Raw genomic sequence first — 17,429 nt, 5'->3', positions numbered from 1 at the left:
TTGCATTTCGTTCCAGCACTTTGAGTTTGTTTATTTTCACATGCAATTCGAATTCACAATTTGGTAATTTAGTCGTTTTCATGAGCATAGATAGGACTAGTTTATGGTGATTTGTTTTCAGTTACTTAAGTTTGATAGGAGGATAGATATAATCTCTTGGAGCTCCAGCAAAAAGGTTGAGGAAGTCTCCACTGCCATCTCTGTTTGGAGATTGGAGTGTAGCCTATACCAGCCACAAAAATACGCAGTTCTTCACGTTATACATGCTGCAACATAGTCTCGTTTATGATAGATCTTTCCATGCACTTCACTCTTGCACCATACACCTTCATCACCGCTTCATGCACATTCCTCTACACGCTTTATCTTGCTGTTCATTGAGTTCAGGTAGCTTAGGTTAATGAATTTTCATCTTGGTGACAGTCATAAGCCATTTGTTTCATTTACACTGCTTTTCATCATTCTATTACCTCCTTCTTCATCTTGATCACGCATACAACCACATCCTCGACCTCTGCTCCGCTCTGTTATCTCCCAAACTCCTCCACTCCTCACGTAACCTCATTCCTTAGACATTTCGGTGTTATAACCTTCCATCCATCAACCCACTTCATACACTCGTTCTCCATCCTACTTCTCCACTCCTGAGCCATCACCAGCCTTATTCCCACCTTACACATCTCCCCCTACCATTCCATCACTCCACCATCACTTCAAACACCCACGGTAGGTCATCCTGTAGCAATTTGTAGACTTCCTGTAGAAACCCCTGCGTTTCCTGTAGAATCCCCTGCAGACATCCTGTAGGAGGCCACTCACTCGATTGTTGAGCCTCTGAACGTGAGGAACCTCTGTGGACTGATGCTAAGGATCTCTGGGGACCTCTCCTAGCCTCCCCAACCTTTCCCAAGCTTTCCTTCCTTCCGCATCACATCTGCACAACCAAACCCTAATAAGCACAAAATCACAATCACTCCATCCACTTAAAGAAAAAATACAAAAATATGTCTTTTAAGCTGCAAGTAGATTAGATTCATGCATTTTCACTTATTAGAAGTAATGGCATCATTGGTAGAAGTTTCCTTCACATTCTTTGCATCATAGAGGTTAGACTAGTTAAATTAGGGTTTTCTAAGGTTTCCATGTTTTGATTTGCTTTCAGTTCGTTTTTGCCAAGTAGATTAGTCTTCTTTGAGCTAGCTTTCATCCATCATTGATAAAGCTTCTTCTGTGAGCCTATAGAAGTTGGCTTGAGCCCTAGCGGACTTGTGTCAGCTGACCAAGTGACAGCTGCGACAAGAGCTAGTACTTGTGCATACAGCACCGTCGCTTCCAAGTTTGTACGAACTACCGGGTTGATAAAATTAAGAGACAGGAAGCCCCAGGAGTTGTAGCATTATTGCTACAATACTGGAGCTCACCACCTACCCCCACACTCTCATAGGGATCACCAGTGTGCTTGACGTATGGAACATTGCCATCTAAGGAGGAAGAGGCAAAGAAAGACAGTTGGTCGATAGTGATAATCTTCCCTTGCTGGGGAAAACGAATCACGTGAAATAAAGAGGAGGCCACGACATGCATGGCATGGGTCCAGCTTTGGCCGAGTAGAAGATTATAATTGAGTTTGGCGTCAATAATTTATACCTCAATTTGCACTATCTTGCCTTCCAGAGTGATGGAAAGGTTAGGTAAGACACAGAAGGGTCGCGGGTCACGCCCATCGAAAGCTTCCAAAGTGTTCAGAGATTGGTTCAAAGTGGGAGAACCAATAGCCTTACAACATGTGGTCGACATGATGCAGGTGGAAGCACCTTCATCGATGAAAGTCCAGTGGATGGTATTCTCATTGATGATTACCTGAACGAGAAAGGAAATCTGATGAGGGAGACGCAGAACATGGTTCTTTAGATCAAAACATATCAAATTGGAATCGGTGGGATCGATGCCCCCGATAGCTGAAAGCAAAGATTTCGGCTGGGATGGGTAGCTTTCGAGCACCTCTGATCTGGATTTAAATAAGAATGCAACAAATTACAAAGATAACCATAAACATAGAGATGCATCAAAAATAATACTTCATTTCATTAATGTAAAAATACTGAAATATGCTTACAAATAGAAATGGAAATAAACTAGCTAGGGCAATGGTAGCTTATCTCTGAGAAGAGATGTCGTGGCTACATGCCTCTGAATTGTGTTAAAATGAGGCTCGAAGGCCTATTTATTGTTTAGAAACAATAGAAAACCCTAAACATCCAAAAACCTAACCCTAGAAGATGAAATGCCAAACTGTGGGCCCCGTTTGGGTAAATTGGTACATCAACTTCCCGAGGTCGTAACTTTGGCATACGATCTCCGTTTGACATGCACAATATATCGTTAGAAAGACCTATCCATGCACTACAACCTTATGAAGAGAAACATTAGTGAAACACTTCATTTTGCTCCCATTTTTCCCAAAAATTGTCATTTAGGGCCTCAAAACGGTTCCAGAAGTTCAGGACCCGAAAAATTGCTAAAAATAGTAAATTGTGCTACAATTAAGGAAAATGAAAAGTTGAAAGAAACAATGGTGGGGGTCCAAGTGGACTTGGCGGGTGGCCACCAATATACACTTGGATCATTCCTCCCCCCTTAGGAAGAAATGGTCCCCATTGCATTGAGTTCCTCCATGAGATGAGGAAACTTCTGTTGAACTTTGTCCCTGGTGAGCCACTTGCCCTCGTGAAGGAGCTGGCCTGCTTTAACAACTCGATACTGTTGGATATTCTGCTAGTGAGTGTGCTTGATCTGTGTGTCCATGATCTGATCAATTGCAGCTTGTTCCATGTAATCTGGATTTAACTCTATGGGTGTGAGCTGTTCTGCAATGTCGGATGTGTCTAGTAATGGTGGAAAGTATGGCTAAAGGTGGTCCACATTGAACACTAGGTGCAGGCCAAGGAATGGGGGAATACTGAGCTCAAATGAATTATCTCCCATAGACTTGGTAATGGTGTAAGGACCATATCAGAGTGGTCTGAGTTTCTGATAGGCTCCAGTAAGGTGTTCCTTTTTCAAATGCAACCAAACTTTGTTGCGCACCTAAAACTTGTGTGGCACTCGATGTTGATCATGTCGCTACTTATACTTGGAATTTTATTTCTTTAGAATGTCATGGACCTGCTGGAAAATATGTTGGATGTGCTCAATGAAGCTATTTGCCTTATCTGTTTCAAACTGGACATAAGCTGAAGTTTCATGAGTAGCTGCAAATGGCATGGCCACATCAATGGGACATAGTGGCTGGAATCCCAAGCCCACCTGAAAAGGGTTGCGGCCAGTCGAGCTGTGGAGAGCCCGGTTGTAGCTGTGCTAAACATAGGGGAGGCTCTCATCACATGTGCATGGATGCTTTGAGTTGTACATGTGCAGAATGTGTACGATCATCCCGTTGACAACCTCTGTCTGGCCATTAGTTTGAGGATGGAAGGTTGTAGACAGTGAGTTTGGTGTCCAGCATCGACCAAAGATTGGACCAAAATGTATTGAGGAACCTGATGTCCCGATTTGAGATGATAGACTGTGGGATCACAAAGTGTACCCACACTCATTCAAAGAATAGTTTAGCAGTGGCTTTTGGTGTGATATTCTTCTTGCAAGCCGCCATAATGGCCATCTTCGAGAACCTGTCGATGACCACAAAAACACAGTCATTTCCATGCTTAGTGGAAGGAAGGCCTGACACGTAATCCAAGGAGATGGATTACCAAGGTCGACTAGGGGTAGGCAGTGGGGTATAAAGGCCTTCATTCTTGATGGTCGGTTTGGCAATGGTGTAGGTAGTGCATGATCTAATGTACTTCTCGAAATCCTGTCGAAGATTCGGCCAATAGAAATACTTATGCAATACTGCCACTGTTTTCTCGACCCTGAAATGCCCAGAAGCCCAACTGTAGTGTGCTTCCCAAATCATCTTGGCATGCTCGCTTGAAGGAACAAAAAGGTGACCCACGTGGCATAACAGGGCATCCTGGAGGTGAAAATCTGGAACATGCTGACCCTTCGAGAGTGTCTGGTATGTGTGGCCAAATTCTGGGTCGCTTTTGTAGAGAAGTGGCCAAGCAGAAATCTCGTGCCCACAAGAGTTGAGCACGGTGGTTAATGCCATGATCAATGGTCGACTGAGGCAATCTGCAACATTATTGGTGTTTCCCTTCTTATACATGATATTCAAATGGAACTGTTGCAGGTATGTGGACCACTTCTGATGTCGATCATTCTGCAATTTCCCTTGGGTCTGTATGAACTGCAGGGGTTAGTGGTCTGTGTGGATGACCATTTCCTTCCCCAACATGTAACGCTTCCATTGTCGGCAGGCCTGCACAATGGAATACATCTCTTTGTCATAAGTGGGATTCTTCCAGACTGTGTCTGAAAGTGTCTCACTTTGATATGCCACCGGATGCCCATGTTGGATGCATCTGTCTCGATCTCAAATGGTTGTTGCAAGTCTGGTAATGTGAGCATTGAGCAGAGGCGATCTTTCAACTCTATGAATGCCTTATGTTGAGATTCAAGCCAAAATAATTTTTCTTTCACTCCTCCCTTGGTGACTTGACTCAAGGGCCAAGTGATATGAGAAAATCCCAACACAAACCTGAAGTTGGCAAGACCTAGAAAGTTGTAGAGCTCTGTTAGAGTGGTTGGAGATGGCCAATCCTGAATGACTTGTATCTTGGCTAGATCCACATACACCCCTGTTCATCAATAATGTATCCTAGATACTGAACCTGGGTCATGCCAAAGGTGCATTTCTCCAAATTGGCACATAACTTGTGTTGCAACAGTGTTTGGAGAACCTATCAGATGTGGTGGAGGTGCTCTTCCAAACTTTGTCTAAAGATCAGGATGTCATCCAAGTATACCACAACAAATGAGTTGGTTAATGGATGCAAGATGTCATCCATTAGCCTCATGAAGGTTGCAGGAGCATTCATCAATCTGAAAGGCATAACCAACCATTTGAAAAGGCCCTCCTTGGCTTTGAAGGTAGTCTTCCACACATCAGAGGGTTCGATTGGTACTTGGTGATATCCTGACTTCAAATTGATCTTACTGAAATATTCCCCCCCTTCAATTGTTCCCAGAGGTCATAAATCCATGGGATCGGGTACCTATTATGGACAGTGATCTTGTTCAGCGCCCAATAGTTAATACAGAGTCTCCAAGTCCCATCCTTCTTTTGTACCAACACGATCGGGCTCCCATAGGGTGATGAACTCAGACGGATGTGAACTTTCTGCAGCATCTCCTGAATCTGCCTCTTGATTTCATAATTCTCCAGAACAGAGCACCAATAGATTGGTCCATTGGGAAGTGGCACACCTAGGGTTAGCTCGATGGAGTGCTTGACCTGATAGTGCAGAGGAACCCCTATGGGGGAGGTGGAAATGTACTCATACTCCTCCACGACCTTGTCCATATGTAGTTGTTGTGGGGAGGGGCCCTATCTAGAAGTTGTGGCCACCATCTTCTTCTTTCCTTGAGGGCATATCATCAAGAAAACAAATTTCCTGGCTTTGGAAATGAGCTTACTACATTGTTTTACAGTAACCAAAGAGATGGCGGTAGGCGGTGCTACCTTTGGTATCCTATACAACTTATTTCTCAAAGTAACAATAAAAGCACGAGCCCTTGATTCATACATAGAATGTCGCTTCCACAAGTATGGTTGTCCTAATAATACATCACAAACTTCAAGGGGAGTAATGTCACACAAAACCTCATCCATGAAGGGCTTCATGTTGTATGGAAGGCGACACTGCTAGCTCATGCGAAGATCCCATCCTTGGTGAAGCCACCAATGGTGTACAATTGTGGATGTGCTGTGGTCTGTAAGCCCAGCTGCTTCACGACCTCTGCCACAATGAGGTTCTTTTGGCTCCCACTATAGACAATGAACTGTAGCAGGGAGCCCTTTACCCACATCTGGGAGTGGAATAGATGCTCCTCCTCCTTTGGATCTTCAGGTTCCTCCTTCTGGAACTTCATGGTGGAAACGATGGCATTGGGCTCTGCATCAATAATATCCTTCCCTTTGTCATTCCCCTTGACAAGTTCTGACTTAGAGTCATAACATGCCTCTAATTCTGAAACCTTTGGCTTGGCCACCAGTGACTACTTGGCCCGACACTCACTTGTGTTGTGAGTGGGGCTCTTATGGAACTCACACCACTTTCTCGTGTCCCTTTTCGGCTTTGGGGTGTTATTATTTGCTTGCAGCCTTAGTGGGTTGTCTTGGGACGCCCCGCCTTGGCTTTGTATTTTGTTCTCCAGTTTTGGGGCACCTTTCTCTTGCTTCGGATTCATAGATCCAAAGTCTCGCTTCTTCTGTTTAAACTTTTGTCTGACCTTGACGGCATACCGGTATGTCGTGTTGAGTGAGGGGATGTTCAGGAATTCTGTTTCTTCCTGGATGTACTTGTGCAGGTAGCCACGATATTTGAGTACCAAATGCTACTCCAAATCCTTGATACCCAACTTTGTGCGAAGGGTATGGAAAATATTGGTAAACTTTGGCATGTCTTGGTCCCTTCCCTGCCATGGCATGGTCCACTTTATGTATTGATCCTCATAGATTCCAACATGGTAGTACTGCTCCTTGATGGCATCTCGGAATGAGTCCCAAGTGGGTGCGGCTGGAAATAGTGAGCCTGTACTTTCATCCTTCTACTCGCAGTAGGTCTCCCACCAGTCCTTGACATGGGGGGCTGCTTTGAGAAGAGAAACAATAATCTTTTCCCTACTAGAAAAATCATGAATAGGAAAATAAACCTCTAGTAGATTTAACCATTTATCGACGACATCTATGTCTATTTGACCCTCAAATATGGGGATTTCAAAATTAACTTATACCTTAAATGGTGTGGCATTTCCAGAGTAGCTTTTGGAAGCCAATGCGTCACCCTTGGGTAGCCGCTGAAGGATATGGGAAAAGTTGTCCATCATCGTGTTCCTTTGTCACTCGAGGGCTTCTTAGAACAAGATTATGATAGGATCTCTTGCCCCCTCATCTTTCTTTTCATCTGCCATGGGAGGCCATCGGGATTTACGAGGTTGTTCTTGCAGAGGTTCGACCAGTTCAAGCCCTAACTCCTTATATCCTGACCTCGATGGGGACATGCAAAGAAAAATAGAGAAAAAAGCAGACTGCTCTAATACCATTGATCTGAATTTAAAGAGGAATGCAACAAATTACAGAGATAACCATAAACATAGAGATGCAGCGGAAATAATACTTCATTTCGTTGATGTAAAAATATTGAAATATGCTTACAAAAAGAAATGGAAATAAACTATCTAGGGCAATGGTAGCTTATCTCTGAGAAGAGATGTGGTGGCTACATGCCTTTGAACTATGTTACAATGAGGCTCTAAGGCCTATTTATTGTTGAGAAACAATAGAAAACCCTAAACATCCAACTTCCCAAGGTCGTAACTTTGGCATACGATCTCCATTTGACGCGCACAATATCTCGTTAGAAAGATCTATCCGAGAAATACAACTTTGGGAAGAGCAACAATGGTCCGTGGACCCATGTTTCTCCCTGTTTTCCCAAAAAATTTCGTTTAGTACCTCAAAACGGCTCCAGAAGTTTAGGACCGAAAAACTGTTAAAAATAGTAAAGTATGCTACAATTAAGGAAACTGAAAAGATGAAAGAAAAAATGGTGGGGGTCCAAGTGGACTTGGCGGATGGCCACCAATATCCACCTGGATCAACCTAAAGAGCTGACATGGCTGATGGCGCCTGAGCCAAATCCTAAACAATATTGTAGTGCTGAGCGGCTTGGGCTGTGGGATTATATGACGATTTCTGCAACACACGTCGAGAGGGTGGACATATATCGGAATTAGGGTTAGGGCGCTCAATATGAAGAGGGCCACAACTCGGGGTAGAAGAGGAAGATGTGACTTCTTTCTCTTTCCTAGACGTTGAAGCAAGAGTTTGATAATCTTTTGATCTAGTAGCCACATTAATAGGCGTACTCATCATGAACACTTGAGATCTAGAAGAAGCAGATTAGGGTTGGTCTACCATTTAGGTTTGCTGAGATGGAAACGACTCTTTGAGGAGGGCGGGGGTTCCTTTGAGCAAGCGACTAACTTCATATCATCGGGGATAATCCCCAGTGTAGTGATCTTCCTCACAAATGAGGCAAGGATACTTAAGTTTCCATTACGAAGATTCGCCAGCAGACGATTTGGGAGGACCCTGTTTTGGGGCATTAACTTTACCATTTCCTTTGCCTTTCTTCTTTCCTTTCAAGGATTTGTCCACTGTAGTAGACTGGACAACATGGGCCTCTGAGGTTTTACCAGGGCCAGGTGGATTTTGGGATGAACTATTTGGAACAACATTTAAGACCGACTTCTGTTTGGAAGAAGATTTGGCAGGGGTCTAGGATACTGAACCAATAACTACATCAACGGGAGGTACAGATTGTGACTTTGATGCTACGAGATTGGATGATGGCCATGGAGCATTAGGTAATAACTCATACAAAGTGCCAGACTAAGAGTAAACTAGATCCAAGTACTGGGCACGAGCGATGGCTTGCTCTTCAGTGACGCATCCACCCATAGCTATATCATGAGCAATTACAGACACAAATGATTTGGTGAACCATTCAGTGAGCAACTGATCAGCAATCTCAAATTTGATCAGGCGACGTCTACATCTCCATTCATGGATGTGATCAAAGATGTGTGTCACAGTATCTTGCTTAAGTGATGTAAGCAAATAGGTGCCAGTTTCATAGTGAACCGGCAGCTGGAAAATGCATGAGGAAGGCCATGGCTAAAGATTTAAAGTCATGGTAATACTTCGAGCTAGCTCAATGTACCACATAGTTGCAGCACTCGTGAGGGCTCACTGGAACAAACAGAGATGAATGGAATCATAAACGTATGAGTTCAACGAGCACCAGAGGTGATATGTAATCACATGGGCCTGAGGATCTTCTTTTGCTTTCCCATCGAACTCTGGACAATCGCTTGGTATCTTGGACGACACCAGAGCCCAGTATAGTGAATGAAGGATTGGATCATTCGTAAGGCGTGATACATCTGGCAACTTGAGTGTGGCCAAGAATGGAAATTGGGTGGTAAAAGGCATGGGGGGTTGATAAGCGGGTCTGAATGGAGGAGCCCATCCCTGCTGGTAAGGATTTTGGCCCCACAGTGGGGGATTTTGGCTATATGGCATTTGAGGTTGCCCCCATTGCATATTACCTTGACCATAGGGAGGATTTTGACCTTGAATACCTTGGAACTATCTGGCCATAGGTTGCTGATAAGCAACGTATGGGTTAAAAGGTTGTTGAGCCTGTTTACCTTGGACATATGGATATTAGACTTGTTGTCCTTGAACATACGGGTGATGAACCTGCTACTCTTGAACAAGAGGATTTTGGACCTATTGTCCTTGGGTGTAAGGTTGATACACTTGTTGCCCTTGGACATAGGGATTTTGTACTTACCTTCCTTGACCAAAAGGATTTTGAACCTGGTGACCTAGGGTGTTAGGGTTTTGTACCTGATGCCCTTGGCTAGTAGGATTCTGGACCTGTTGACCTAGGACATTAGGATTTTGAGCCTGCTGCTGCAGGACTTGACCTTGACCCTGCCCTTGCAAGGGTTGACCCTACTGATATGTATACAAGGGTTGCTGCTGCCCTGGTTGGTTTCGTTGTTGCAAGGGTTGACCTTGCAGTTGCAAAATTTTTCCCAGAGGCTATAGAGGTTGGCCCTATGAGGACATGGGCTGGGAGGTGTGTGGAGCATATTGCATCTGCTACTACACAATTTGCTACAACTCTTGCAAGGGTTGACCTAGCGGTTGCTGCAGATGACCTTTCTGCAGGATCATTTGCCCTTGTGGTTGTGTGTAGAGCCCTTTCTGCAATAAAGGTTGCCCTTGCGGTAATAAACGTTATCCTTGTTGTTGTAGAGGTTGTCCTTTCTATTGCAAGTGTACTTGAAGAGTGCTCGGGAAATTTCTGAACTGAATCTGGCCATAGCTAGGCTGAATGTATTGCCCAGATTGGAGGGTGTAGGGTTGATTAACCATTCCTTGAGAACCATATGAATGTAAGGAGTTTGGTATTGGACCTAAGCCCCATAGGGCTGCTGATACTAAACATTTATTGATCCAAATGGAGCAATGGGATTCTGAACCTGTTGGTACTGGACATTGCTTGATCCAGTAGGATCAGCAAGGTTATGAATAATACCAGAAGAAGGTTGGTTCATACCAATCATGTGAGCTTGTGAGCCACTCACATTGGGGGCACCTGACACCATAGAAACATTCAAGTTTTTCCCCCCAGGTGGTGGCACAACCTGGTCACTGACTAGAGGGATGGAGGAACTGATAGAGACATTCTTTGAAACTGTCTGTTGTGCCTGACGGGTAACTGGGATTGATGATACAAGGGTATTCGGAATGGTGGGTTGCACCAAAACTGAGGTAACAACCTGTTGGGAAGTTATGTTCACAATGAACAAACCTGAAGTAGGCATGGTGCCTGACGCCTGACCCCCGAACAGGGTTATGGTAAAGTGATGAGGCACTAGGTGTACCTAAAACCAACTATGCCAAAGACACATAATTGCGTGGAAAACTGGTGGGAATACCCCCTAAATAGGGGAAACCCTAAGGAGGAAAAGGTATTTCTTCGTCCTCGACAATGTGTGGAGTAGAAACTTCAGACTCTTTCGGAGAGGTGACTGAAGCATCGCCTTCAGGTTCCATGTCTGGAAACAAACAACATCGAATGGCCGAAGAAGTATGAGGGGATAGTTCCAATGGAACACCCGGCTAGTCGTACGGATAGTAAGGACACTATGGTGATATTGCAATAGGGTCAAACAAAGGATTTGAAGGATATATAACCAATCCAAGCTAACCGTCAGTGGTTGGCGAGTCCTCAAGAGTTTGAACAGGATTGTTTGGAGATTCCGGGCCAAGATCAACAGATGACCCAGTATCGAAAGTGGGTGGAGGATGAGATGACAATTGTTGAATGCTCAGAACAATTCCGAGTTCAACGCCTTCGTCTTCAAGTGACTCTGGTAACTCAAGAAATGGCTCCTCAGACAATCTTTCATACATAGGAGAGGAAGAGGAACTGGGTGAACCAGATGGTTCAACCACAATGACCTTGTCTTAGTCGGTAGAAAAATTAACTTCAAGGCTTTGAAATGTTCTTTAAGGGAAACTCGCGATTTGGTCCCAAAAAAGACTAACAGGGTGTTTTCGTATCTTGGGCAATCAATTATTAATACGCATAAAAGACTGGTGCTCTTTCATTTTTTAAGAGTCGAGAAATAAATAAAGATGACTCTATCGCTTTTGATTGGAAATGAGCTCGAAAGGACAAGTGCTTGAATGATCTTTTAAGTTTAGTGAGTCAAAAAAATCAAATGAATGCTTTGGATGATCTAGGTAAACAGGATTACCAGGCAACCGTGAACTGCAGAATACCTCCCGGTGAACCGAGAAGTACAAGCAGGAAATCTCCCCGAATGCTGTGTTTGGGTATCATGTTTTCAAGGAAGCCTACTCGAATTCCTATGGATAATGGATTGTAGCCTAGAGGGGTCTCCTATTATATAATCGACAATATGGGGAGCACAAATCCATACTAGCGTTGTCTAATGCCGATGCTAATGATAGTTGCTAGGTTTAAAGACACTAAAACACGTCTCTAGCCTAGACCTTCTAGATATGATCGTTAAATTTCAAATGCGACTTAGGTTAATTAAATTCATTTAAAAGTTTATCTTGAGTTATGTTTTAGTTTTCAAGTCTTAGTGATGCGACTCAAAAAATCTTAAATGCAACTAAATGAGACAAGACCCTTTCAATTCAATGAAATGCCTATACTAGAGATGGTAGAAACTACTTAATTGTTGGCTTGTTGGGGCCTGACCTAGGTTTGGAGATGATTTAGCCAAACAAATCTCAGTACTACTGGCCCTTTCAACAACAATCCACAAAGCATGGACTGAGGTCTCACCCAAATTAGTATGGGAGGGTGCTAGAACTAGGTTTTCGCACCCCGGAGATGTCTGATGGTTTTTCAAGTGGTCCACGGTTGCACACGTTGCCACACGCACTTACTCGTACCTCGCAGCTTGAGATGCTACCTTCGCGCAACCCTACTCGGGGTCCGAACAATGTTTTTACCATAGTCCTTACTAGTAACCTAATATTATTTGACTACCTTAGATTATTTATACGATGTCAGTTATACTTAACAATATTTACAATTCATATAAGTGCGCACAGTAAATAAACATTATAATTGCAAATGACATCAAACATTTAATAACTCAGAACATATGCACAAAATTGGTAACAAAACCTTTCTTTATTAATCTCTTCTCTGGTTACAGACTCAAATCTACCCTATGCACTCAGCTGCAGGGGTCCACGCACTCAGCTGCAGTCTCTACTAGGCCTCTGTGCACTCAGCTATAGAGCCTCTTCCTACTACTACAACCTAAGATACACTTAGACACTTGCTCTATACTTCTATATCATACTTCGCTCTTCCTTAACTTGACTTGATTCCCTTTTACACTTAGAGCTTCTCTCTATTTATACAATCCCATGGTCCACGAACCATTGGTAGGCCGACATTACATTCAAACTTAGGGCAGACAACCCTATGACTCTAACATACATTTCACACCCATAATTCATGGAGCTATACAATAATATCACTCAAAACTTGGGCTTTAATCCTCAGAACATGATGTGGGGGTATTCCATGCCCAATAGGCCCCCAACACAAACATCGTGACTCGCCCTTGAGTCACTCTATCAACGCGGTGATCTTGGCGTGGAGTCCCTCCAACTATTGGCACTGAGCTACTACTTGCCAAACCTGTTTCATCCTTTGTTTTGAGACCTCTATTTCCAGTGTGCTACCTTGTATCTGTGCATGCATCCCATGAATGTATACGAGCATTCCTTCAATATTTGTCGTGATTGTGAAGGCTTCATCAATCCACGGCTGAATGAACGCTTTGAGAACTACTTCCTTATGGCACACTGCATCCACCTGCTCCTTTAATGCCTTGGATTGCGGCATCCTTGCAAGCCGCTGAGTGAGGACTACCGTCTGTACAGTCCCTCTGATGTTGTCATATTGCTGCTAGAGTTTGCACCCCTTTGTTTCCAGGCACTGGATGTTGGATCCTCCTGCAAAGTCATGAGGACCTCAAGTGCTTGTTCCAACATGTTGGTACAGTCGTGCACTACACGTCCAATTTCTTCCAACCCTAATACAATAGCACTGGCACGCTATTCTCTGATTTCCGGGGGAGTGTAAGGCTGCACCTTCAACCACAGCTCGGCGATCTGAAGATTTAGCTTCAGCTGAACCTTTTTTGTCTCTTCTCTGGCTTCGCAGACTCCAATTTCCAAACTGTGGATCCACACTTCTACCGGTAGATCTGCTACGATGGCCAACTCCGGGACGTGTCGACAAGCTTCATCTACTGTATTCACCAACTGTTGATTCTGCGACACCAATTCGTCACACTACAAGCTGAGCTGTTCTATGTTGATCTTTTGTTTGCTAAGAACTTGGATCGCGCGGTTCTCCCTAGTGTGCAACTCTATTGTGATCCCATCCTATAGCTGATATAGCATTTCTTGAGGAAGGGCAGGCAGCTTAAGGCCAAGGCCTTGCATCATGCTAACCGACAACCGATCCATTGCATTTGACGACACTAGCGCTCCCTATGGTAACACTATTTTGATTTCAATCTTTGCACACAATATTTGCTCTGCTACTGAAGTGCCTATTGCGACATGGGTTGACAAGGTACCTTCCTAAGGGGGCTACACATGTAATTCCTGTAGCTGTGCCCTGAGGGCCCCCAACACAGTTTGGTGCTCCTGCATAAAATCTTGAAGCACTTCACTAGTGACATCGCGGACTATTTTGCCGATGTCATCGAGATCACATTCAGTTAAGCTGATCGGGTCAATGGCCAACTTCAAGGCCTTGACCTTCTTCCTTGGGCCTGATCTTGCTGCGATGTGTGGTCGCTTTAACTGTGTGGACATGACTGGTGGGTCCATTCTCCCCTTTGTTGTTTCTGTTTCCTCTGCCTCCTGCTCTGAGGATGTTGCTTGGCCCTCATCTGCTTGTGTTGTTGTTGCCTGCGTTGTTGCTGCTACTTCGGCGGCCTTCTTCTGCTTCATGGCTTTTTGTGTTGCTTCTGGCACTGCCCTTACCTCACGCACTACCCTTACCTCAGCTGATGCTTTTTCGTTCTGCCTTTTCTCTGCCAATTGAGTGATGCGCAACTTAGCATCATCCTTTTTCTTCTGGGCTGCCACATTCTCCAGCTTTTCCGGGTTTAGGGCACGCCATTCGGGAGGCCATGTCTCCAAGACAGTAAAAACCACATCATCAGTGGCTACAAATGGTAGCTTAATCCACTGCTTCGTCGGATCCTTTCACGCCCTAATATAAATGTTGTGCATATCCGCTTTGAAGTCTACAAAACTCTGCAGAATATTGTACACTGTAGGTGACAGGCGCGACCTCCTATTGATCCACATTTGGATGCTCGCCTTCATGAGCACCCAGAAAATTTTGATTTCGCGAGTCTATTTCATGTCCTTGGTGGCCCAGAGTGAAGCGTACTTCGCGACCTCTGGTAACTCTCTGTCAATGTTGGGGAACTGACTATCCTTCGGTAGTTCTCCCGCTACTAGCAATATGGATAATAGCAACCACGCATAGTGGAAGGTCTTACCCTACTCCTAGGCTTTGCAACAGTTTATCAAAAATTCCTTGCAGAGGAATTCAGCCTAGTTGAACTGGACCCCCTCTGTGCACTGCTCGGCAACACGAACACCAGTGCCGGTACCTCATCGGTGCAACACTTTCTCATAATTTTTCCGGCCAGGAGTTGGGTCACTACGCGCACCCCTTTGTCCTTAATGTTGGAAATGACATAGCCCCTCTTCTTCTTCTCTAGCTTATATTTCGCCTTCATGGCTTCTGCAAGAGCCAAATCGCTACCTTTTCTGGCTATAGTCATGGGGTCCTTTCCTTTACAAGGGAGTTGAGAAATCCGGTGAATGAGGTCTGCCGTGATGGGAATAGGCTCCTCCAGCCATAGATACCCATCATGCACCAGGCAAAGCAGCTGCTTGATGACGAAAATGGTGATGGGTGCATGGTGGAAATGTGGTATCCATAACAAGTGTAGCAACCCAGCCTTTTCCACACCGCGCAGCCATTTTCGCAGCTCTAACGTGATCACCACCCCCTCGGTGTTCTGCTTCATTAAGTTCCTGGTCTCTAGGTGCAGGAACTTCTCGCTATCAGCGAGGTCCCAGTCTTCAAATTTCATGGTTGGTATGCAGCCTAGGTGCGTGCCCTCAAATACAATGTTATCAAGGAGGAGTGGGGTCTCGAGTGAGCTTTTTGTTTCGTCCAGGTTCTTCAGCACTTTGGTTTTCCCTTTTCGCATAGGGACATACGATGGCAGTTTTGTTTTAGAGCAGAACACTTGGATATCCTCCTCCACTTCTTCTTCTTCTACTACTACAACGATCAGGGCCTGTAAGTCTTCTTCTTCCTCATCTGTTTCTATTGTGACTTCTTTCCCTTTCTCTTCCATGGATAGTTTGCTATGCCGTGGATTCCTCAAGGACATACGTGCTAGACCCATCACCTGTTTATCCTTCTTTGGCTATGATGTTCACGGTGATTTGGGGATTTATGTCACCACCCCGACACCTTCTGGAACATCCTCCACCATTTTGTTCTGTGTGGCGTCGCCGACGGGTACCTCTTCAATTCCTAACCCATCCTTAGTGGTCATCATCATCTCTAGACTATATTTTGTCTCTCGTGAATTTAGGGGCTCAATTTTCGCTCAGCTCTCAGTGCTCTATGGTCTGCTCAAGCGCTCAATTCTCAAATGACCAATTGTTGGTCGCTAGCCAGCCATTTGAGTTTTATAGCGCCTTTCGAATTCAAATTTGATCGTTCCCCCCAATTTTGGGCCATTAATTCTTTCTTGGCGGCACATTTTCCCAAATCTTGCCCATAACTCACGTCTTAATTGCCCGCCGCCCACTCCATTTAGCCTCAAATCGAACATCCCATCATGAATAGTGACACCAAGGGTCACTTCCTAGCCAACCCGCGTGGCAGCGCAGCCCTTTGTGTGCGGTCGCGGACCCTGTGACCCTCTGCTTCTACGCACATCTCCCATATCGTGTAGCTCCCAGGTAGAATATTTTATAGTCTCACACTCCCTTTCAGTTGCCTAGAGCACTAAGACTATTCTCCCTACGGCTAGTCAGGTGGGTGCACCACCCATGCAGGGCTTCATCTCGTCCTCCACCATGGTTCGTGGAGAATTCCCATCTTCCCTTGTGGTGATCAACATCGCGCACTCTACTATTTGCATTGCATTACCCTAGTCACTACGTTTAGAGATATGCGGTCCAAGCCATGGGAGCAGACTAACCAGTTCACGATGATAGTTTTCTAATTTGTCAGTACGATCATACGCACCTTGCCTTGCCATCCTCAATTTTTCGAGTCTCTTGACCTCTGCGTCCATTAAAGCTCTTTTCTCCCTTAGCCATACCTGGCCTTTTTCAAGTTCGCAAAGTCTAAAGTTTCCCTGTTGGATTTATTCCTCAAGTCTTATATGTTCTATTTCTCGTAGCTATGTGATTTCTTCATTTCGGTCTGCGCGGACCATCATATCTATGGGTGCTGTTACGCGCGAACTCAGCTTCACATGCTCCATAGGGATTACAACCCCTGCTTCATATTTCAACTTTGGAATTGCACGTGCAGTCAGGGTCTTCCACATGGTCCTATAAGCCCATAGAACCATTGGTACGTGCAGGTCCCAGTCAGTACATCTCACCTGGTGGACTGTGTTCAGCACTTTGCACACCTTGTCAAAGGCTTTCCCGTGTATGATTTTCGGCATGCTAGGTCTTATCATACTTAGTCACTCACGCACTTGCCCTGCCTGCTTCTGCTTGTTGTTCCTGTTTCCTGTCATGATAGTGGTGTGTGTTCGTGCGGGCTACATACCATACGCCTGTACCCATCTAGAAAGATGGGCGCACAGGCTGTTTCTTCCATCATGCCTGACTTCCATATGCATCAGAGGCTTCCCAAATATTAAGCGCATCATCTTTCTGCATTCACGCCAGTCCTAAAAGCTTCTCTGATGCGTACCCCACCACCTTGCGAGCGTGGCACGCAGTGCCCATTTCAGAGCATCGAACCGCTGCTATTCTAGCATTTCGCTTCCAAATTCGTTCAGGACTTCATCTACCATTGTCAACCCGTCATACATTGGCAGATCCCTTACCT

The sequence above is a fragment of the Pinus tabuliformis genome, chromosome 5_1 (assembly GCF_031772625.1).
Source record: "Pinus tabuliformis cultivar Carrire ecotype Pingquan chromosome 5_1, CPIR1, whole genome shotgun sequence".
NCBI classification, from domain to species: Eukaryota; Viridiplantae; Streptophyta; class Pinopsida; order Pinales; family Pinaceae; genus Pinus; species Pinus tabuliformis.
The sequence above is the reverse complement of the archived record's forward strand: the minus strand, read 5'-3'. Positions refer to the sequence as shown.